Here is a 20,973-nt window from a genome sequence, read left to right on the forward strand (position 1 = left end):
ACTGTAGTTAGAATGCAGTATTGCAAGCTTATTCTGTTGACTGCCAAGAGTTCAATACTGACTGGCTCAAGATTGACTGTTTTCCATTTTCTGAGGTCAGTAAAATGAGGACTCTTATTGTTGGAGGCAATATGTGTTGTGAGTGCTCCTTGTCCAACTGAGGTCGTTTCAGATTGTGAGAAGGATGAGCCACGCCCCTCTGGGTACCCTGGGCCAGGCGGTTGCCAGAGGAAGGAGAGAGTGAGAGTGTGGCAGAAAGTGACTTGAATGAGCCTGAATGAACCACTAGAGGGGTTGAGGTGACATTGGGAGAGTGGTCCCAGTTAGAAAGTGAAGGAGACATGAGAATGGAAAGCCATTGGATAAACCCTTGCTATAGAAGAATGCTTAGAAGGCGAGAAGAGTTACAGAGTAGAAAGTATTAATTCACAGCCTTAGCTCTTTGAGGTTTGATGTCACTTCCAGGCATTATAAAGGAATGGGATTGTGGGAAATGGGGCCATTCTTTGGAAGAGACATGAAATTGAGGGTGTGCTGGAATGAAACTTTAAAACCATGTTTTCTGTTGCAAAAATATCATCCTTGTTGGATGCTCTGTTAGAAAAGACTTGGGTGAGCAGAACTGTTTCAGTAAATTGACTTTGGGACTTTATTTCAGGAATGTAGATAAAGAATGAGTTCTGGAGCTCTTTCCAGACATAGATCAAAGCTGGCTCTAAAAGAGATAGTATTTGCTTCTGTGCTGTTTTAATCCTGCATTTTAATTCATGTATGGTTGATTTTGAATAAAGAGCGAGTTTTTATTAATAAATAAGTGATTTTGGATTTGGAATTTGCCAGAGCCCTTTGAATTAGAACAATATGCTGAGCCTGTAAACTACTGAGAGATGCTGTAAGCCACTGTGAAGCAATATATGTCTAAGTGCTATTGCTATAATGATGCCTTTTGAAATAAAATCTTTTTTTTCAGTACTGATGCCAATATTAGTATAAATTTGAAGCCATATATTATACATTATCACCACTGATAATCTAACCTGCACACTTAAGTTTATAAATGGTTGATAATCATTTGATACAATATTACTCTTCAATGCTGGGAAGAGAGTAGAGCCCAATGATTACAATCTGTATTCACTTTCCACCTATAAACTGGTTTCCTATTGGTTTATTGGAAAGTCTGGTCAATATAGTGCTGTATTATTAAGGGCTAATAAGCTGCTTAAAATTTGTATGAAGTGACTTTTGCAATATTTCTGTTTTATTTCTTTGGTTTGCTTTGTTTTTGTTTTCATTTTTAGTCTTTCACTTTTATGTACTTTAAAGCACAGATACAGTATGTAATAAAAATAATAATTCAGTGGAACAGATATTTGCGGTTTTTGAAATACAGGCTCAAGTAAAACAAATTAAATGCCGAGTCTTGGTCTTTGACTGTGAAGCAACAATGGAGTAAGAACAAGTTGTAAAAGTGACCTCCCTCTTGTACAGTTATTTTGGGACTTCTAAGGCTGTGCAAAGCATCCCTTTGTTCATTCTGAGACAGCTATGGGCAACTTTCAAAGTAGCTGTATGAAGCTTGTAAAGATAAAATGAATGATTCTTTATATGAGCACCTGCCCATTGTGAAGCAGCTCTTTCTAGGACTTTGTACAGCTATGTTACTACATTAACAATGAACTTTCTCCTGCTTGAAATTCTTCTTTAGGTTCATTCACTCTCAAGCGTGCATAAGAATTTTCAGTACTAAAAAAACTTTTAAAATATTTTATTTTGTCAATTTCTACAGAGCTCTTATCAGATAGTTAAAGCAGTTGCCTTCTCTCTTGCTTTTAGAATAAATAGGTTGTGTGTATAGTACTATGCTAATGCCATAATGGATTCTTGAATAAAAATAAGTATATGACAATAAATAGTTCAAGGATGACTTTCCATACTTCTATAGCGTTAATGTTATACACATTGAGTGTGGAGCATATACTGATACATTAATTTAATTTTACCCACAGATTTGAAAGCCAATGTAGACTTTTATATGCATGGATGCTTATTTATCATAAATGGCAACAAAAAAGTAGGTGTGTGTTAATTATGAAACAGAATAGATTCAATCTTTTCAAACCATGTTTGAAAATCAATTATAAGTCTTCCTGATACATAGACTCCATTATAAGGAGAATATGTATTCCCATGCTTTATACACATGTCATTTCACAAAATTATTTACTCATGCATCAATAATTAAAATAGGAATACATGGAAAGATTTTTATAGCTCTGTATGATATAACTAAATCCCTTAATAGAAGTACTGTTTATTTTGGCAGTGATTTATAAGCATTATTTTTTGAGTCACAAAATTTATATACCTTTCAACCAGATCTATGATTAAATATAAAACATTGTAAAAAGCATTGTTCAATAATATTATAAGTAATATTTTTCACTTAAATCTGCAATGCTGTGACCTATTTTCTTTATGTTTCCAGAAATATATAATTGTTTCTCCATGCTATTTTTATGACTTTAAATTTCATTTTATTCTTATATATTTTGATAAATCTATGTCTATAGATTGTTCCAGTATTATATTTGAAATGAATGAATGAAAATATCTTAATTACCAGTCACAGAAGTTATTTGGCTTTTAGATGTTATGCAGAAAAGACTTTGAGAAAAACAAAACTAAACATTTGCTTCCAAATGTTCTCCTCCTGATATTTTAATTCCACAAAAATGAAGTTTAGTTGTACCGTGTTTCCCCGAAAGTAAGACAGTGTCTTACTTTCTTTTTACCCCCAAAAGCCCCACTACGTCTTACTTTCGGGGTATGTCTTACATTGGAAAAAAATTGAAAGGGTCGCGTTCCTGAAGGCATCTCCCCAGAGTCCAGAAGGGCAGCCACGGGACAGGAGCCTCGTGAGCCCTTTTCCAAGTTCAACCTCAGGGCTCCAAGCGGCGTGCATGCGTGGAGCCGCAGACGCATGTCGGGGAAGCGTGTGTCTGGAGGGGAGGAGCCGCTCTGCGCAATTGGGCAGCCCCACCTGCCTGCCGGAAAGGAGGCAGGCGAAGGAGGGCGCAGCTCCGGCCGCTCACCTCGGAGCCGGTCGGCCTCGCTGGCCGCTTGCAGCCGAGCCTCGGCAGGACTCGGTTGCTGGGACGAGCGCCTTCGCTGAAAGCCGCTGCCTGCTCGGCGCGCTTTGGACCAGCGCCGTCCTTCGCTTTGCCAAGCCGGGGAAGAGGCGGTGGCGCCGCGGTGAGGCGAAGGCGAGGGGCGTGCGGGGAGCTTGGAAGCAACGTCATCGGGCTCCCCCCCGGCAATACCCCCGTGTTTTCCCGAAAGTAAGACATATGTCTTACTTTCGGGGTACGGCTTATATTAGCCGACCCCCCTGAAACCCCCGATACGTCTTACAATCGGGGGTGTCTTACTATCGGGGAAAAAGGGTATGTCTAAAATGTTACTGGTTGAATAAAAATATAATAATACTGATAATAACTTTTCATAATAATGATTATTACTGAGTACCTTGGAATTTGCAAATGTTTATGAACTCCTCTTTTAACTTTTAAATTACATTGTTTTTTAAAAAGAAGAAATAATTATAGCAAACATGATTTGAATTATTTATACATAGTAAAATACGTGATATCAAATTTTTGGCTGCTGATTTTGACTTAATTTCTGATATTCAGTCTTTTTTTAATTGATGATTGATATGCAAGCACTCTTTCCACTCTTATATTTCTAAAATGTTATGATGGACTAGATTTTTGCTGTTTCTTTCATAAAAACCTATCAAATTATAAACACAAATACTAATAGGTGGTGATTACTAATATGCGTGATTTGTCTGTTGGAATCAATTTTATTATCAAAGGTTGTCTCCTCCCTCCCTCTTTCTCCCTCCCCAGACCTACCTACCTGCCTATTTACATATGTACGTACCTATATTTTAGCTTTTTCTTCATTTTAGCCTTTTTGTTAACAAAGCAAGTAATTATGAAAACAGTAATGCCAGCAATGCCAACTGCACATTCTATAATACATTTATTATAACATGAAATGAAGAGTCCTGCGCATAAATTCATAGTTTATAGATAGCAAAATGTAGTGGGGAATTGAGGCCAGGCTAATTTATATTAGTCCTCTTCTTAGTTTGTCAGAGCTTCCGTCTGTCTTCATCATGGCTTCTGGGAATGCACCCAAACATGCCTATAAACTATTTCATACAAAAATAATGAACAGAATTATATCTGCATGGACCTTTTGCTAATGGAATCCTAAATGCATGGAGATTGAGATAATGGCCCCAATCATGAGTGTATCATTACAGGTAATACAGTATTTACAGTAGATAGACATCTCCGACATGATCTTATTTCATAGTTTAGTTAAATGTTCATTATATTTCACACTTGGGAAGTAACAATATTAAAAATACATAAGCTAACATATTTTGTTAGAGGCAATTATGAGGGCAGTGTTTCTTTAAAAATTCATACATGGTTTTTCCAAATCATTTTCTTTTGCACTGGGAATGCTGATTGAAATCTTATGCAGGGGAAAAAATAATAATCTATTACTAAGTAACTGCTATTTCCCTTCATTTATTTTAATACTAGATTCCTGAATTGATAAAATTCCTTCTGTTCCTGTAGAAACCACTATTAAATTGATCTAGAAACATTGTCACTTCTCACCATAATTATAGTTGTGTTCAGCATTCCAGTATGTCAGGTAATTGAAAACATAGTGCTATTATTCATTTTGACATACTGATTAATATCAATATGTAATCCTTTGATTTTAAAAAATACTAAATCATAATGATGATCTAATAAATTTCCCCTTTCAAATAATGATCCATATAATGGTATAGCGTGAAAAATAATTATAGTATGGAGAAGATTAAACATTTTTGGTTCAGCAATATTTATCCTAACATGTAAAAGATAAAAGATTGTTCTTGCATTGCTAAAACTGGTTCTTAAGACAAATTTAGGTTATAAAAGAAACCATAAATAATTGTTTAGTTTTTCAATACGTTTATCCAGTCATCTTTCCCACGGTATTTGTCACTGTTCATTTCTAAAATGTTTTATTCTGTACATTTTGTTTGCAATTAGTTTAAATATTTTGTTATTCATCAAACTGGTACATGTATGAGCTATAGAATTGATGCATAGAACTGGGAGGGTGTGGGGAATGAGATATTTATTTTTTATTGTTCAGCAGAAGTTGGAAAGGATTTTCCTATAATGCCTGTTTAGAAGTGTCTCTTCATGCCATTCAGGATAGTTATTACTTTTACTCTTCTCTTTCCAACTTTGTCCATTTTTCTCTCCAAAGTAGCATGGCACAGTATGCATGCATGGTTGAGTGGACTTTGTTGCAAATGAAGTGGTAGATGAGGAATTATTGCAAAGGAAATAGCACCGGCAGACTTACCAGCCGGTGCCTTTTGCAGGAGGGTCGGGACGGCACGGACACATGGCAGCCGCCATCTTGGATCTCGGTTGAAGTCTCGCGAGATTGCGAGACTTCGGCTGAGAATCAGGCCAGGGTGGCCTGATTGCTGACGTGTCCGGGCGGGGCTTGCCAGCCCTATAAAAGGGCGTGCAGGCCCGGGCTCGGCCTGTTCGCCCGGACCACGTCAGAAGAGCAGACACATGGCTGTCTGCTCTTGGAGCCTCTTTCGGCAGCCGCGTGGGCAGCCGCCGCTTTTGGAAGCCTCGTCGGAGGCTTGAGGAGGCTGCAGCTCGTTGCGAGCAGCTGGCCTGCTTCGGCGGGGGACTGGACTGCAAGGTCTCTTCCAACTGTCCATCCTAGTCCCCCTTAATTTTCCCACTTCAGGCCATCAGAGGCCTGCGGTCTGCTCCTCTTCCACCTGGAGCTCTCGGGCAGCAACCAGGCTTCAGGTTGGAGTTCACCCCCCCCCCTTAGGGAAGGCGGCCGTGTGTTGTGGTCACCATTTTGAGAGCCTCATAGGAGGCTCGTGGAACAGTCCGGCGGGAAGGCTGGGCCTTGTGCCGTTTTGGCTGTTTCCCCCTCGATTTCGTCCGGGGGAGGGGATCGTTCTGGTCGCCCCCTCGGGACCGTGGGGGATCGGGCGGAGGGCTCGCGTGTGCGGCCCCCCCCGGGTTCATGGCCCCTGTACGGAGGGCAGTTAGGCCCTTGGCGGCAGCTTCCTGCTGCTGCGCTGCCTGTTTGGGCAGAGGCCATTTGCTGCCCTCTTTTGGGGCCTGGGCGGCCCCGGTTTCATTCATGTGTAAAATAAGAACCATGGTGCAAAACAAAACAAAACAATAATAATAATAATGAGACTGATAATTATGGTTAAAATTATTTAATATATTTATATAGAAGCATAGAAGTCTGACGGCAGGAAAAGACCTCTTGGTCCCTCTAGTCTGCCCTTATACTGTTTGCTGTATTTTATCTTAGGATGGATATATGTTTATCCCAGGCATGTTTAAATTCTGTTACTGTGGATTTATCTACCAAGTCTGCTGGAAGTTTGTTCCACGGATCTACTACTCTTTCAATAAAGTCGCAGTCAAACTTCAGTACAAAAAGTTATAGTCAAACATTAATTATTTAAATATTTTGGTAGCCCCATGGTAGCTGTGCCTAGGAAGGTGATGAGGCCCTCGGCCAGGGCTAGCCAGGAAGGGGCCCCCGGTGGGTCCTGCTGGGGGGGAATGCGGTTGGTGCCACCCGGTCCCAGTTTCTTGGGGTTTTTTGGGGGGGAGCACCTGTAACCAGGTTTGGCCCCCCGCCGGCTCCTACTGCGGGGGCACAGGCCCCTGGGGCAGCTTTTTTGCTAGGGCCTGGTGTGTCGGGGGCAGGGGGTTTGGACCCCGTCAACGCAGGCCGTAGTGCCTCCGCCCCTTTTGACGGCTTACCCATCGGGACCAGGGGTATTAGGTACGGGGGCCACCACAGTGTGGGACCCGTTCGCTGCATGTCATGGCTTTGCTGCAAAGGGGCTTGTTTTCGCCCCTTTTGTATGTACAGCCATGCGTGCAGGAGGGCAGGGTTCCCATGCTGCTTCGGTGTGCCCCTGCCCCTAAAAGGGGACGGTTAAGAGGGGAGGGGGTCCAGGGAACAAACCCCACCTACTGGGGGAAAATGGGCCCAGCCCAATTATTTAAAAATGCTCGAGGGTTGGTTGAGGGACTACCACCCTTGCTCGAGAGCGGCTGCTCTCTTGCTAGGTTTCTCACAGGGATTCAGGATCCCTTGCATGGGGGTTTGGGAAAACCTTCAGATCCGACAACCTCAGGTCGGTTGTAGGACATGAAGGCATTGTTCGGTCCAGAATAGCGGAGGAGGTGGCCGAGGGGAGGGTCCTTGGGCCCTTCCCGGAGCTGCCCTTCCCGAATCTTGGGGTGTCCCCATTAGGGGTGGTCCCCTGAAAGGCGAGTGGTGAATTTAGGTTGATTCACCACTTGTCTTTTCCTAAAGGGGAGTCAGTGAATGATTTCGTTCCTGACGAACTTTGTTCAGTCCAGCATGCATCCTTTTATGCGGCCGTGGCCATGGTAAGGGAGTGTGGGGTTGGAGCCCTTATGGATAAATGCGACATTAAGTCAGCATCCCGGCTCCTCCCCATACACCCAGACGGCTTTGAGCTGTTGGGCTTCCATTTCGAAGGTGGTTTTTATGTGGACAGGGCCTTACCCATGGGTTGCTCTGTCTCATGCTCTCTTTTGGAGAGCTTTAGCACCTTCTTGGAGTGGGCGCTCAGGAGGCGCAGTGGTCTGGGCTCGGTCGTTCACTACCTTGATGGATTCTTGATGGCGGGGCCTGCGCGTTCGGAGCAATGCTTTGCTCTAATGCGGGACTTCGAAGCCCTTTGCGCTCTGTTGGGGGTGCCTTTAGCCTCTGAGGGGACCGAGGGCCCCGCCACCAAGATTACCTTCCTCGGTATTGAATTGGACTCAGAGGTGCAATCTTCTAGATTGCCCCTCGACAAGTTGACTAAAATCAGGGATAACCTTGGTAAGGTTCTGGGCTGCAGGAAGGTCACTCTTCGGCAGCTTCAGGAACTAGCTGGGATACTTAATTTTGCCCGCCGGGTCGTGGTGCCGGGCTGGTTTTTTTCTAGGAGGTTATATACTGCGATGAAGGAGCTCCATTTGCCCCATCATCGTACCCGCTTATGTGCAGGGGTCAGGGCTGACCTCTGCGTGTGGCGGGAGTTCTTAGAACGTTTTAATGGGTTGTCTTTTTGGAGGCAAGAGCTTCTTTTGGAAGCTGAATTGCAGTTGTGTTCTGAGGCTGCAGGGACTTGTGGCTTTGGGGTTGTGTTAGGTGACCAGTGGTGCGGGTCTGCGTGGCCTCCAGAATGGTGGGCCTCTTCATTGGTTAAGGATTTGACCTTTTTGGGAGCTCTTCCCCTTGATAGTGGCCCTAGAGCTTTGGGGTGTGCAGTTTAGGGGCAAGATTGTGCATTTTGGTGTGACAGCCTAGTGGTTGTCCATGTTGTGAACGTCCTGTCCTCTAAGAGTGACAGGGTCATGCGGCTTGTCTGCCATTTTTGTGCACAGGTCCTTGTCCCTGAACACATTGTTTTTGGCTAGGCATGTCCCCGGGTTAGATAATGGGGTTGCTGATGCCTTGTCCCGTGGTCAGTTGTCCCGGTTTCGGACCCTGACCCTGTGGGCACTTGTGTGGCCAGAGGCTTTTCCTGTCCACCTTTGGAGCCGGGGTGGGCTCCTGGGCAGTGGAGAATTGAGGCTTGCTGGGCTACGGCACTCTCGGGAGTGTCTGGCACTCTGGGGGGGCTTAGCAGCAGGCAGGTGAAGAGTTTGGGGATTGCAGGCAGTATACGGGTTACCCCTATAGCTGGCCTGCCCCAGTTGTGTACCTGGCCATATTTGTGTCCAGCTTAGGCAGCGTGGCCTTTCAGTTAGGACTATTAGGTCCAGGTTGGCCGGCTTCGCCTTTTGTCTAAGGCGGGGGCGTGGTTATTGATTTATGGTGACTTCCGCATTGTGACGGTGCGGGAAGGTTGGGCCAGGGCCTTATCGCAGGCCGTCAGGTCATTTTGTGCCTTCCCTCTTATTACCTCAGTTAGGTGGGTGCTAGTGTGTAGGGTTTGGCCAGGCCAAGTATGGATTCCGCCATTAGGGAACGCTCGTTCTCGAGAGGCGCTGCCACTAGTGCGGTAACGGCGTTCTCGATACGGAGGATTCGGGGAAGTCGACCGCTGGCGGTCAACAGCCTGTTTTAGGGTACGAACGGCCTCTTGAGGGTCCGGGGTAAGATCTTAGGCCAGGTTCCCCTTTGGTCCCCTTCTATTCAACCCTGCCAGGACGCGACCGACGGTGTTGCTTTGGGTCATGAGCGCTCCGAGACCACTCAGCAACAAGGTTCCGTCGGGGGTGGGGACCCTGCCGTCGTGGTGGCTGGGTCCTGGTTGTCTGGTGGGGGAGACGGGGTGCGCGGTGGGACGGGCGTTTCTACCGCTATTGCTGGGAGGGCGGCATCCCATTGCTGCGCCCAGGTGGTCCTGGGAGGGCAGCATCCCATTGCTGCGCCCAGGCGGTGCTGGGAGGGCGGCATCCCGTTGCTGCGCCCAGTTGGTACTGGGAGGGCGGCATCCCATTGCTGCACCCAGGTGGTCCGGGGAGGGCGGCATCCCATTGTTGCGCACAGGCGGTGCTGGGAGGGCGGCATCCCATTGCTGTGCCCAGTTGGTCCTGGGAGGGCGGCATCCCATTGCTCCGCCCAGGTGGTGTTGGGAGGGCGGCATCCCATTGCTGCGCCCAGGTGTGTTGGGAGGGCGGCATCCCATTGCTGCACCCAGTCGGTGCCAGGGGCGGCATCCCATCGCTGCGCCCAGTTGGTGCTGGGAGGGCAGCATCCCATTGCTGCGCCCAGTTGGTGCTGGGAGGGCAGCATCCCATTGCTGCGCCCAGTCGGTGCCAGGGGCGGCATCCCATTGCTGCGCCTGGATGTGTGCTGGGAGGGCGGCATCCCATTGTTGCGCCCAGATGTGTGCTGGGAGGGCGGCATCCCATTGCTGCGCCCAGTTGGTGCCGGGGGCGGCATCCCATTGCTGCGCCTGGATGTGTGCTGGGAGGGCGGCATCCCATTGCTGCACCCAGTTGGTACTGGGGGGGCTGCCTCCCATTGCGGCGCCCAGGTGGTGGGTCTTGCACCTCGGTGGCAAGGACCTGTGTGGGCCTGGGGGTCTACTTTAGATCTGCCAGGCTCGCGACGCCTGCGGTGGCTTCGCACTGTGCGACCCTCCACGCAAGTGGTGTGGTCGAGATCCTCCCGGGGATCGCTTGGTGGGACGCCATTTCCCTTAGGGCCCTTCACCGGGTTAGACGGGGAGTTATTAATGGCCCTGGGTACGGTAGTCAGAGAGTTAGGCGGGAGGGTAGTGGCCCATCCCCGCATCACCATAGAGCAGCTGTGGCTTTACCTGGCTGCTGGTCTTCCTCTGTCAGAACAGAGGAACACCATTTTTCTTACAGGACCTGCAGTGGTCTCTGCGTGAGCTGGCGCAGTTAGAGGGGGGAGTCGGGGGGCCAAGATAGAGATCTGACCCCCGCTCAGTGGCAGGTTAGGGGCGGAAAACTGGGTGGTGGTTTAGCAACTGCGTGTTCTCCGTTGGGCATCTTTGGGGATGATTGACAGGTTCTCTCCAAGCTTGTGGTGGAAGCGACCTGAGCAGTTGGGGGGAACCTGTCTTTGGGTCCAGCACCTTTAAGTCCCCCGTTAGGGGTTAGCCGGCGGGACCCCCCTCATGCAAGGGCATGGCAGGGTCTCAGGTGAGGGAGGGGTCCCTCACCTGGACTAGCATGGAGCTACGCCCATATGTTGCCCAGGAAGTTTATGTGACGTCATTTTCCGCCCCGGAAGCAATTGTTTGACCCTGCAGGTCCATTGTTTGGGTCATAATTAGATATGTTAATTTATGCTAATTTAGTTGAATAAATTATGCTAATTTATTTTAATAAAAATGACCCAGTTTAAATCCAGCTCTTGTGTCCGTGTCATTACTCCGTCTCTTCTGCAATAGCACCGGCAGACTTACCAGCCGGTGCCTTTTGCAGGAGGGTCGGGACGGCACGGACACATGGCAGCCGCCATCTTGGATCTCGGCTGAAGTCTCGCGAGATTGCGAGACTTCGGCCGAGAATCAGGCCAGGGTGGCCTGATTGCTGACGTGTCCGGGCGGGGCTTGCCAGCCCGATAAAAGGGCGTGCAGGCCCGGGCTCGGCCTGTTCGCCCGGACCATGTCAGAAGAGCAGACACCCGCCCGCCCTCCCTATTTTGCAGTGTGCTATTATGGGTCGCCCTAGGGGGCAGAATGGGAATTTTTTGCGGCTTGACCTTTTAGCTGGGCCGTTTTTTTCGCCCATTCCACACTGGGGAAAGGGACATGCGGTTAGGGGGTGCTTGCACCTTTTTTAGTCTAATTGGCTTACCTTTGGTCATTTGGGTAGGCAGGTTAGGGGCGGAAAACTGGGTGGTGGTTTAGCAACTGCGTGTTCTCCATTGGGCATCTTTGGGGATGATTGACAGGTTCTCTCCAAACTTGTGGTGGAAGCGACCTGAGCAGTTGGGGGGAACCTGTCTTTGGGTCCCGCACCTTTAAGTCCCCCGTTAGGGGTTAGCCGGCAGGACCCCCCTCATGCAAGGGCATGGCAGGGTCTCAGGTGAGGGAGGGGTCCCTCACCTGGACTAGCATGGAGCTACGCCCATATGTTGCCCAGGAAGTTTATGTGACGTCATTTTCCGCCCCAGAAGCAATTGTTTGACCCTGCAGGTCCATTGTTTGGGTCATAATTAGATATGTTAATTTATGCTAATTTAGTTGAATAAATTATGCTAATTAATTTTAATAAAAATGACCCAGTTTAAATCCAGCTCTTGTGCCCGTGTCATTACTCCGTCTCTTCTGCAATAGGAGGTGGGGTCATCTCTAACATTTGTTGCTTTCCAGCCCTCCTCCCTAAATTCATTCCATCTCAAATTCTTCTTCCTCACTGCTATACCTCTTGAAGATATCTGCAAAAGGTGGAAATAAAAAAGACAACAAACTTCCTTAATAATAGAAAATATTAAACAATTTCTGCCTTGCTTTATACATTTTTTAATACTAGCCTAAATCTTCTCTCTGATCCCTCAAAAATCTGGATTGTTTGATTTCTCTAAACAAGTGTCCCTTGGAACTTGTGTTGGATCATAAAGCAAGTTAAAAAGAATACCACATCACTTCTTTTTCTTCTAATTATGATAAAAAGTAAACAATAGTCCAATAGTGGTGTTATGATGTTCGGAAACTTCAGATCGTGCAGAATGCAGCTGCGAGAGCAATCATGGGCTTTCCCAAATATGCCCATGTTACACCAACACTCCGCAGTCTGCATTGGTTGCCGATCAGTTTCCGGTCACAATTCAAAGTGTTGGTTATGACCTATAAAGCCCTTCATGGTACCGGACCAGATTACCTCAGGGACCGCCTTCTGCTGCATGAATCCCAGAGACCAGTTAGGTCCCACAGAGTGGATCTTCTCCGGGTCCCGTCAACTAAGCAATGTCGCCTGGCGGGACCCAGGGGAAGAGCCTTCTCTGTGGCGGCCCCAGCCCTCTGGAACCAACTCCCCCCAGAGATTAGAACGGCCCCCACCCTCCTTGCCTTTCATAAACAACTTAAAACCCACCTCTGCCACCAGGCATGGGGGAATTGAGATCCTCTTTCCCCCTAGGCCTTTACAATTCTATGCATGGTATGTATGTATGTATGTATGTATGTATGTATGTTTGGTTTTTATATTAATTGATTTTTAATCATCAATACCAAATTACTATTGTACACTGTTTTATTGTTGCTGTTAGCCGCCCCGAGTCTCTGGAGAGGGGCGGCATACAAATCCAATAAATAAATAAATAAATAAATAAATAAATAAATAAATAAATAAATAAATAAATAAATAAATAAATAAATAAATAAATAAATAAATAAATAAATAAATAAATAAATAAATAAATAAATAAATAAATAAATAAATAAATAAATAAATAAATAAATAAATAAATAAATAAATAAATAAATAAAAACAAATAAATAAATGATATAAATATTACACTTTCTACAAATTCTATGATAAGCACCAATGAGTGTAACATGACACACAAGTCTTTTTCTGATAAGGAGGAAATCCTTATAGTCATCTTATTTAGAAATGTATTATGAAATCGCTAGAGTTGTGGAATAATTCTACTGACCTGAGGGTTGCTTCTTTGTGCCAGGATCATAATGCAGTGTGTCTTTTGATTGTATTAAGATTCTATAAATTCTAAATTTTTCCAAGTTTGAATGCTTGTCTGAATTTATCTGCATTTCATTTCATTACACACTTTGTTCAATCACCCATTGCTTTAAAATAAGGCTTCTCGGGGAGGGAGGGCGAATGTTCAGCTGCACAGTGCAGTTGTGATTAATCTGCCAAATTTGGATATAGCTGTTCCAAATCCTATACAATATTTATTATTTATTTATTTATTGGATTTGTATGCTACCTCTCTCCGGAGACTCGGGGCGGCTAACAGCAACAATAAAACAGTGTACAATAGTAATCTGATATTAAAAACAATTAAAAGCCCATTAATATAAAAACCAAACATACATACATACATACCATGCATAGAATTGTAAAGGCCTAGGGGGAAAGAGGATCTCAATTTCCCCATGCCTGACGGCAGAGGTGGGTTTTAAGTAGCTTACAAAAGGCAAGGAGGGTGGGGGCAGTTCTAATCTTTGGGGGGAGTTGGTTCCAGAGGGAGGGGCCACAGAGAAGGCTCTTCCCCTGGGTCCCGCCAAGCGACGTTGTTTAGTTGACGGGACCCAGAGAAGATTGACTCTGTGGGACCTAACTGGTCCCTGGGATTCGTGCAGCAGAAGGCGGTCCCTGAGATAATCTGGTCCGGTACCATGAAGGGCTTTATAGGTCATAACCAACACTTTGAATTGTGACCGGAAACTGATCGGCAACCAGTGCAGACTGCGGAGTGTTGGTGTAACATGGGCATATTTGGGAAAGCCCATGATTGCTCTCGCAGCTGCATTCTGCACGATCTGAAGTTTCCGAACATTTTTCTTTCTTTCTTTTTTTTAGAAAAAAGTTTATTAAATATTTACACTAAAATCATACAACTACAATACATATAATACAACACGAAGTACACAAAAATTTAAATAGAGAAAAGAAAAAGAGTGAAAAAAGAGAAATAGAAGTAAAAGAAATTAAGGGGGGAAAAAAAGAATAAAGCATTCTGCTTTATCAATTACATTTTTGATGTCGCTATTTACATTTGAGCTACTCCATGAGTAGTAAATTCGATGCGCAGCTTAAGTCTAGTCCTTTTATTACTTTGTTATATATCAATTACATATATACATTTCCAATTCTTCATAACATTTTATCACTCATATATCTATCCTTCAATGGTATAATGGTGCTATGGTATCTTAGTATGTGTAGATATTGTTTAAATTTATTACTTTTAAGTTTAGTATTGAGGTTCCTAATTTGGATTTAGATAAGTTAAGATTTTGTTCTAGTTTGTTATTTTTTTTTTGGCAACCCAGATGTACCACCTGTCCCAGCTTTTATGGAAGTCTTCCATGTCCTTGTCTTGTAACTCGTAGGTCAGCTTTGTCATTTCGACCACCTGGTAAATTTTATTTATCACACTATAGATTGTGGGTGGGAGCTCCTCCTTCCATGATTGGGCATACATGATTCTGGCCGCCGTTGTGATGTGTAGTATTAGATGTCTATCGTGTTTTAAGAAATGTTGTCTGAATATTCCTAATAAAAAGAGTTCTGGCGTTATTTTTCTTTCCTTTTGGGTGATTTCTTCAATCATATTTTGGATTTCCCCCCAAAATTGTTTGACTACTGAGCATGTCCACCACATATGATAATAAGTGCCTGGTTTTCCCCGGCACTTCCAACAGATGGGAGAGATTTTTGGGTACATTTTAGACAGACGGGCTGGGGGAAGATGCCATCTGTAGAACATCTTATATATGTTCTCCTTATAAGGGATTGAAAGTGTTATTTTATAATTATTTACCCAAATTTTTTCCCATTCTGGTAAATTTATCGTATACCCGAAATTTTGCCCCCAGGCTATCATATTGCCTTTTACTTCCTCCTCAGCAAGTTCTTGGCAAAGCAAATATTTGTATATTTTAGAGATTTGTTTATCATCTGTACCCAATAAAATTTTATCAAATATGCCAATTTTTTGGAATCCTTGCCTTTCCCTGTCCTCTTTATATTTAGATCTAATTTGGTAGTATTGGATCCAGTCCAATTTGATCCCTTTGTCCTGGAGGTCCGATTTAGAAATTAGTGTGTCATTTTCATTTAATAATTGGTCATAAGTTATCTTATTCTTTAAAATCATTGTTTTGGGATAAGTTACATTTTTCAAAGGTACAAGAACATTTTTCAAAAGTAGCCCCATGTAGAGAGCATTACAGTAGTCGAGCTTCTAGGTGATGAGGGCATGAGTGACTGTGAGCAGTGACTCCTGGTCCAAGTAGGGTCGCAACTGGTGCACAAGGCGAACCTGGGCGAATGCCCCCCTCACCACAGCTGAAAGATGTTTCTCTAATGTGATCTGTGGGTTGAGGAGGATGCCCAAGTTACAAACCTTCTCTGAGGGGGTCAGTGATTCTCCCCCCAGGGTAATGGACGGACAGATGGAATTGTCCAATCTGTCTTGTCTGGGTTGAGTTTGTTGACACTCATCCAGGCCCCAACATCCTCCAGGCACCGGCTCATCACTTCCACTGCTTCGTTGGCTGGACATGGGGTGGAGATGTATAACTGGGTATTATCGGCGTATTGATGATACCTCACCCCATGTCCTTGGATGATCTCACCCAGCGGTTTCATGTAGATATTGAATAGCAGGGGGGAAGGACCGACCTGTGAGGTACCCCACAAGGGAGAGACCTAGAGGTCGACCTCTGACCCCCCACTAACACTGACTGCGACCGACCAGAGAGGTATGAGGAGAACCACTGAAGAACAGTGCCTCCCACTCCCAACCCCTCCTGATATGAGTGTCCTGATCTGTTTCAGAGTTTGCAATGGGTCTAAACTAAGAAATTTGAACAATTATTGTTGTTAGATAACACCTGCTTTGAATGTTTGAAAAACCTTTTAGAGTCTTTAAACTCGCCATTAGCTTAGGCCCATGATGGTGAACCTATGGCAGGCGTGCCACAGGTTGAATGCAGAGCCATATGTTGGCCTTTGTCAGTTATGGATTTTCAGCCATGGGAAGGCCATTTCAGCCTCTGGATGCTTCAGGGAAGCCCCAGAGTGCAAAAAAAAAAAAAAAAAAGCCCAATGAGCAAACCAGAAGTTCAGAAATTGCACTTCTGATTTTCCATTGTGCTTTTTTTTGCACTCTGGAGGGTTAAGGGAAGCTTAAACATTTTCTGAACTTCTGGTTTGCCCTTTGGGCTCTTTGTTTGCAATCCGGGGCTTCAGAAAGAAGGCAAACCTGAAGTCCATTTTGCCAAACTTTTGATTTGCCCATTTAGCCATTTTTTCACATGGTATTCTTTGTTGTTGAGTCCAACGAGAGGTGGAATAGGTCTAGAGTCTTTGAGTTTGTTGTTGACAAAGTTGTAGAAGGCTCGGTTAGATTTGGTGTGAAGGAGATTTTCCTCTTGTTTGCTGTGGTAGTTGAGACATTCTGCTTTTATTTCTTGGCAAATGCTTTTGTAGCGTCTTTTGAAGTTGGTTACTTGGCCTGTTTTATTTTTACGCCAGAGAAATTTTTTTTTTGGTTTGTAATTTCCTTATTGAGACAGGTAAGTTATTTTTTATTTTTCTTCTGGTTGAAGTTAGTGGTACATGTAGTCTGATAAGTCTTTTAACTTGTAGTAAGAATGTGTTGTGGAAATCATCAATAGTGTTGCAGTTAGAAAATATAGTTTGCCAGTCGAGAATTGAGAGATTGGCATCTATGAGTTCGTAGTTGGCTTTCCTAAAATTGTACTTAGGTGACACATTATACAGGTGAAAGTTATCCTGGTGCAGATTGAGATTGAAGTTAATCATACTATGATCACTGTTGGAAAAAGGTTCTTTTACATGCAGATCATAGATTGTGCTTTTGCTATTACAGAATATGAGGTCAAGACAGCTGTTAAGTCTAGTACTGTTTAATACTAATTGGTCAAGTCCCAGGCTGGTGACGGCATTGTATAAGGTAGTGTGGATTGGTTCCGTGCTGCATTCATTTAAGGTCCAGTTAATGTGAGGTAGGTTGAGGTCACCAAGTAAGATAATGGGGTAAGGGCAGGAGGTTGCCCATGTCAGCAGTGAGGTTAATTTGGTTGCATGAGTGATGTCGTAGTCAGGAGCTCTGTAGCATAGTAGAAAGCGAAGTGTGGTATTGAGGGAAATATCACATATATAATGGTTTCTGGGAGGACAAGATCATGTGCAACTTGGATGTTTTTTAGATTGAGTGATTTTTTGTAGAATATGGCTACACCGCCTCCTCTGCAGGATTCACGGTTAGACCGAAGGACAAGGTAGTTACTTGATGTGATGATGGAGTCAGGATAGGAAGTATTTAGCCATGTTTCACAGACAAAGATCAAATCAAATAAGTTGGTGTCTAGAAGGAGGAGGAATTCAGACAACTTGTTAATTATACTTCTTGCATTGATTAGTTTACATTTGAGATTGAGTTTGGGTTCTGGGTTGAAGTTGGGCTGAGTTGAGTTGAATTTAAATTGAAATGGATTGAGGTTGGATTGAACTGAGGAAGTAAGGGGCGCGCTTTCCTATTCTTGGTTGGAAGCACTAGGGATGACAATTTGTTGATGAGGGGTGGTGGGTTGGGAAGTGTGGGATGGTTGCAGGCTTCATAGAGGCACGTGCAATGGGATGGAGGAATTGTGTGCATGCAGATGCACAGGGTGTGGGGTGCGTATGGTGGGGAGGGAGGGAAGGTGCATGGACATGGACATGAATGCTAGCACATCCACACACACCCTTTTGGCATGCAAACCCAAAAAGGGTCACCATCACTGGCTTAGGCCATCATTTACTGAAATGTAAAACTAAAATAATTACAAAAATAAGAAATATTTCCCCTAAAAGAGGATTCCCTGTCAGTTTTAAGAATGTTAAGGAAAAAATACTAAAAAAAAATTATCTAGATTTCGAATTATTATTTGGCAGATCTGGTTGTGATCAATTTCATTTAGGATACTGGCTATTAATAACAACAAAAATGTTCACTGATTTCAGTTCATGGTAATGATGGGAGAAGTAAAATATGGAGAAATTTAACATGTGAATCTACAGCTTGGCATAATGATAAATATTAATTTTCAAGAATTACATCGGCTTTAAGTCATATGGACAATTCCCACATGAATTAATTATTGTTCATTTTCTATTGTTCCAAAACTACACTACAAACTACAAAGTTTGAAATGTGAAAATACTCTGGAAAAGTCTAAGGAGTAGGTTAAAAGCATGTTAATTTCATATGATATAGTTGTTGCAATGGATATAGTGGTGATTTGTGAGGAAGCATGATTTTACTCTGAGATATAGTAGCTGCGATATCAGAGTCAAGCACTGTGTTTATTTTGAACCTTATTTTGAAGAGGGGATTTAAACCTTTGTTCAGGTTGTATTGATTCCATGCCAGGCCTGGATCATCACAGTATGTTTATTTGCTCTTGACATTGTAGAAAACATGTGAAGTGGCTAGGGATGAGCAACAGGCTCATTTATAATGATTTAACTTCTCATAGGTATTGCAATATAGTACTACCATTGCAAGAGTAAGACCTCTATTAGATATTGTATCAAAGCTCTTGGGGTATTTTATTTGATTGAGCTGTATGTAGAATCTAATGTACCTTTAACCTTAGGAAAAGGCTATCCATTTATTAGCTGCACTTTTATTCATGGTTTATTCCTGTAAAAGCCAAAGTCTTCAGGAAGGTTATGTGTGACTTGGTGCCGACAAAAAATCATTGCTAGATCCAGCTATACAGGATAAACCTTTGTCCAGTTTCTAAAATTTCCTTCCTAGGGAAGACTGTAGAGAATGTGGTTGCACAACAGGTTTACAGAATCCAGAAAGAAGGATATTATTTGGATAGATTTCAGTCAAGAATGTATATTTAGCCGGGGTGGTGCAGCAGGTAGAGTGCTGTACTGAAGGCCACTGAAGCTGACTTGTAGATCTGAAGGTCAGTGGTTCAAATCTCATCACCGGCTCAAGGTTGACTCAGCCTTCCATCCTTCCGAGGTGGGTAAAATGAGGACCCGGATTGTGGGGGCAATATGCTGGTTCTGTTAAAAAGTGCTATTGCTAACATGTTGTAAGCCGCCCTGAGTCTAAGGAGAAGGGCGGCATAAAAATCGAATAAACAAACAAACAAACAAACAAACAAACAAACAAACAAACAAATAAATAAATATTTAACAGTATTGGATGCCCTTTTGGTCAATCTCTAGCGGAGCAAGATAGGGGTAATTTGTCCTTGCTTTTGATGTCTCAGTGACTTTTGATACCATCAATCATTGTTGACTTTAGGATTGGGTGGCGGTACGCTTCTTCTTCTTCTTCTTCTTCTTCTTCTTCTTCTTCTTCTTCTTCTTCTTCTTCCTCCTCCTCCTCCTCCTCCTCCTCCTCCTCCTCCTCCTCCTCCTCCTCCTCCTGCTCCTCCTTCTTGTAGGGCTGATTCCTGTTACTGTTGATTGTGGGAGAAAGGTTTCATCTTCAGTCCTTGGTTTATGGTGTTCCACAGGTTTTGGTACTTTCTAAACTCTTGCTTAATATCTCCATGAAGCTGTTGTATGGTGTCATCTGGCAGCACAGCATGAGATATCAAAGGACAAAGGGTAAACTTTACAGATTTTGATACAATGCTCCCATAAATCCCAGACTAGAAAGAGAATCTTGTAAGGAGAATTTAGGAAACAATACTGGATTATAAATTCTAGTTTAATAAATATTGTAGAATAGAAGAAAAATAAATCAAGACAGAGACTTTCAGCTTCTATAACTTGTAGTATACAACGTGAAGAGATTTGTGAAGAGATTTCAGTGGAAAACTATTTTACCAACAGTGCCAATATTATATCTTTTGAAGATAACACATATAATGCTATGTCTGCAGGAGAGCAAATGATAAGATGCAATCTTTGTCCCATTCTTATGTATATGTGTTATGACATATGTATGTATGCAGTGATGGACTCCTATGGGTACAATCAGGTATGCAGAACCAGTAGAAAAATTTTGGTCAGGCACACAGAACCGGTAGAAAGATTTTGCATTTTTTTTTCTTTTTTCCCTTTGGACCTCTGGGTATGTTTTTCCTATTGCAGTAAATGAGGTTGAATATTTATAATTTTAGAAGAGCTGTGCATGTGTGTGCGTACATACACTTTATATAGTAGATAATGTATATTTTTCTGTGCCTGTGTGTAATATGTATGTACACATATGGCATATATACATAGAATTTGGGATATTAAGTAATAGTAAGGGAAATTGTATCTCTTTCAGGCAAGGAGAGGCCTGGCACCCTAACCCTGGCAAATCCTTGACATAAGTGAAGTCAAGTTGATCACCATTAAGCCAGTCACATGACATTTAAAGCATCCCCTGGTCACATGATCATCAAGCCACTCCCACCTGATCACATGGCTGGCAAGCAACACCCACAAAATAAGCCACACCCACAGTATGGTAGTAAACGTTTTTGCAGCCCTTCACTGTACGCATGTAAGGAGACACTGTGATCCCATGGTCCTTGCTTTGGCATTCTTATGTACCTGTCAGTTTCTGTACATATTCATGATTGTGGGTTACTAGGCTTCTTTTTCTGGTCAGGCTCACTTCTGTAAGCAGGTTATTTAGGCTAAGGAAGAAGAT

General features: G+C 43.6%; 1 protein-coding gene across 1 annotated transcript in view; it reads left to right on the top strand.

Moving 5' to 3' along the window:
- The first annotated feature begins 493 nt into the window (after positions 1 to 493).
- The window catches only part of ZPLD1 (zona pellucida like domain containing 1), a 62,473-nt gene continuing 41,993 nt past the window's right edge, over positions 494 to 20,973 (top strand). The window contains exon 1 of the mRNA XM_070751722.1: positions 494 to 612. The gene's annotated coding sequence lies outside the window, so the exon portion shown is untranslated. The remainder of the gene's footprint in view (positions 613 to 20,973) is intronic.

This window comes from Erythrolamprus reginae, chromosome 4 (assembly GCF_031021105.1).
Source record: "Erythrolamprus reginae isolate rEryReg1 chromosome 4, rEryReg1.hap1, whole genome shotgun sequence".
Lineage (NCBI taxonomy): Eukaryota > Metazoa > Chordata > Lepidosauria > Squamata > Dipsadidae > Erythrolamprus > Erythrolamprus reginae.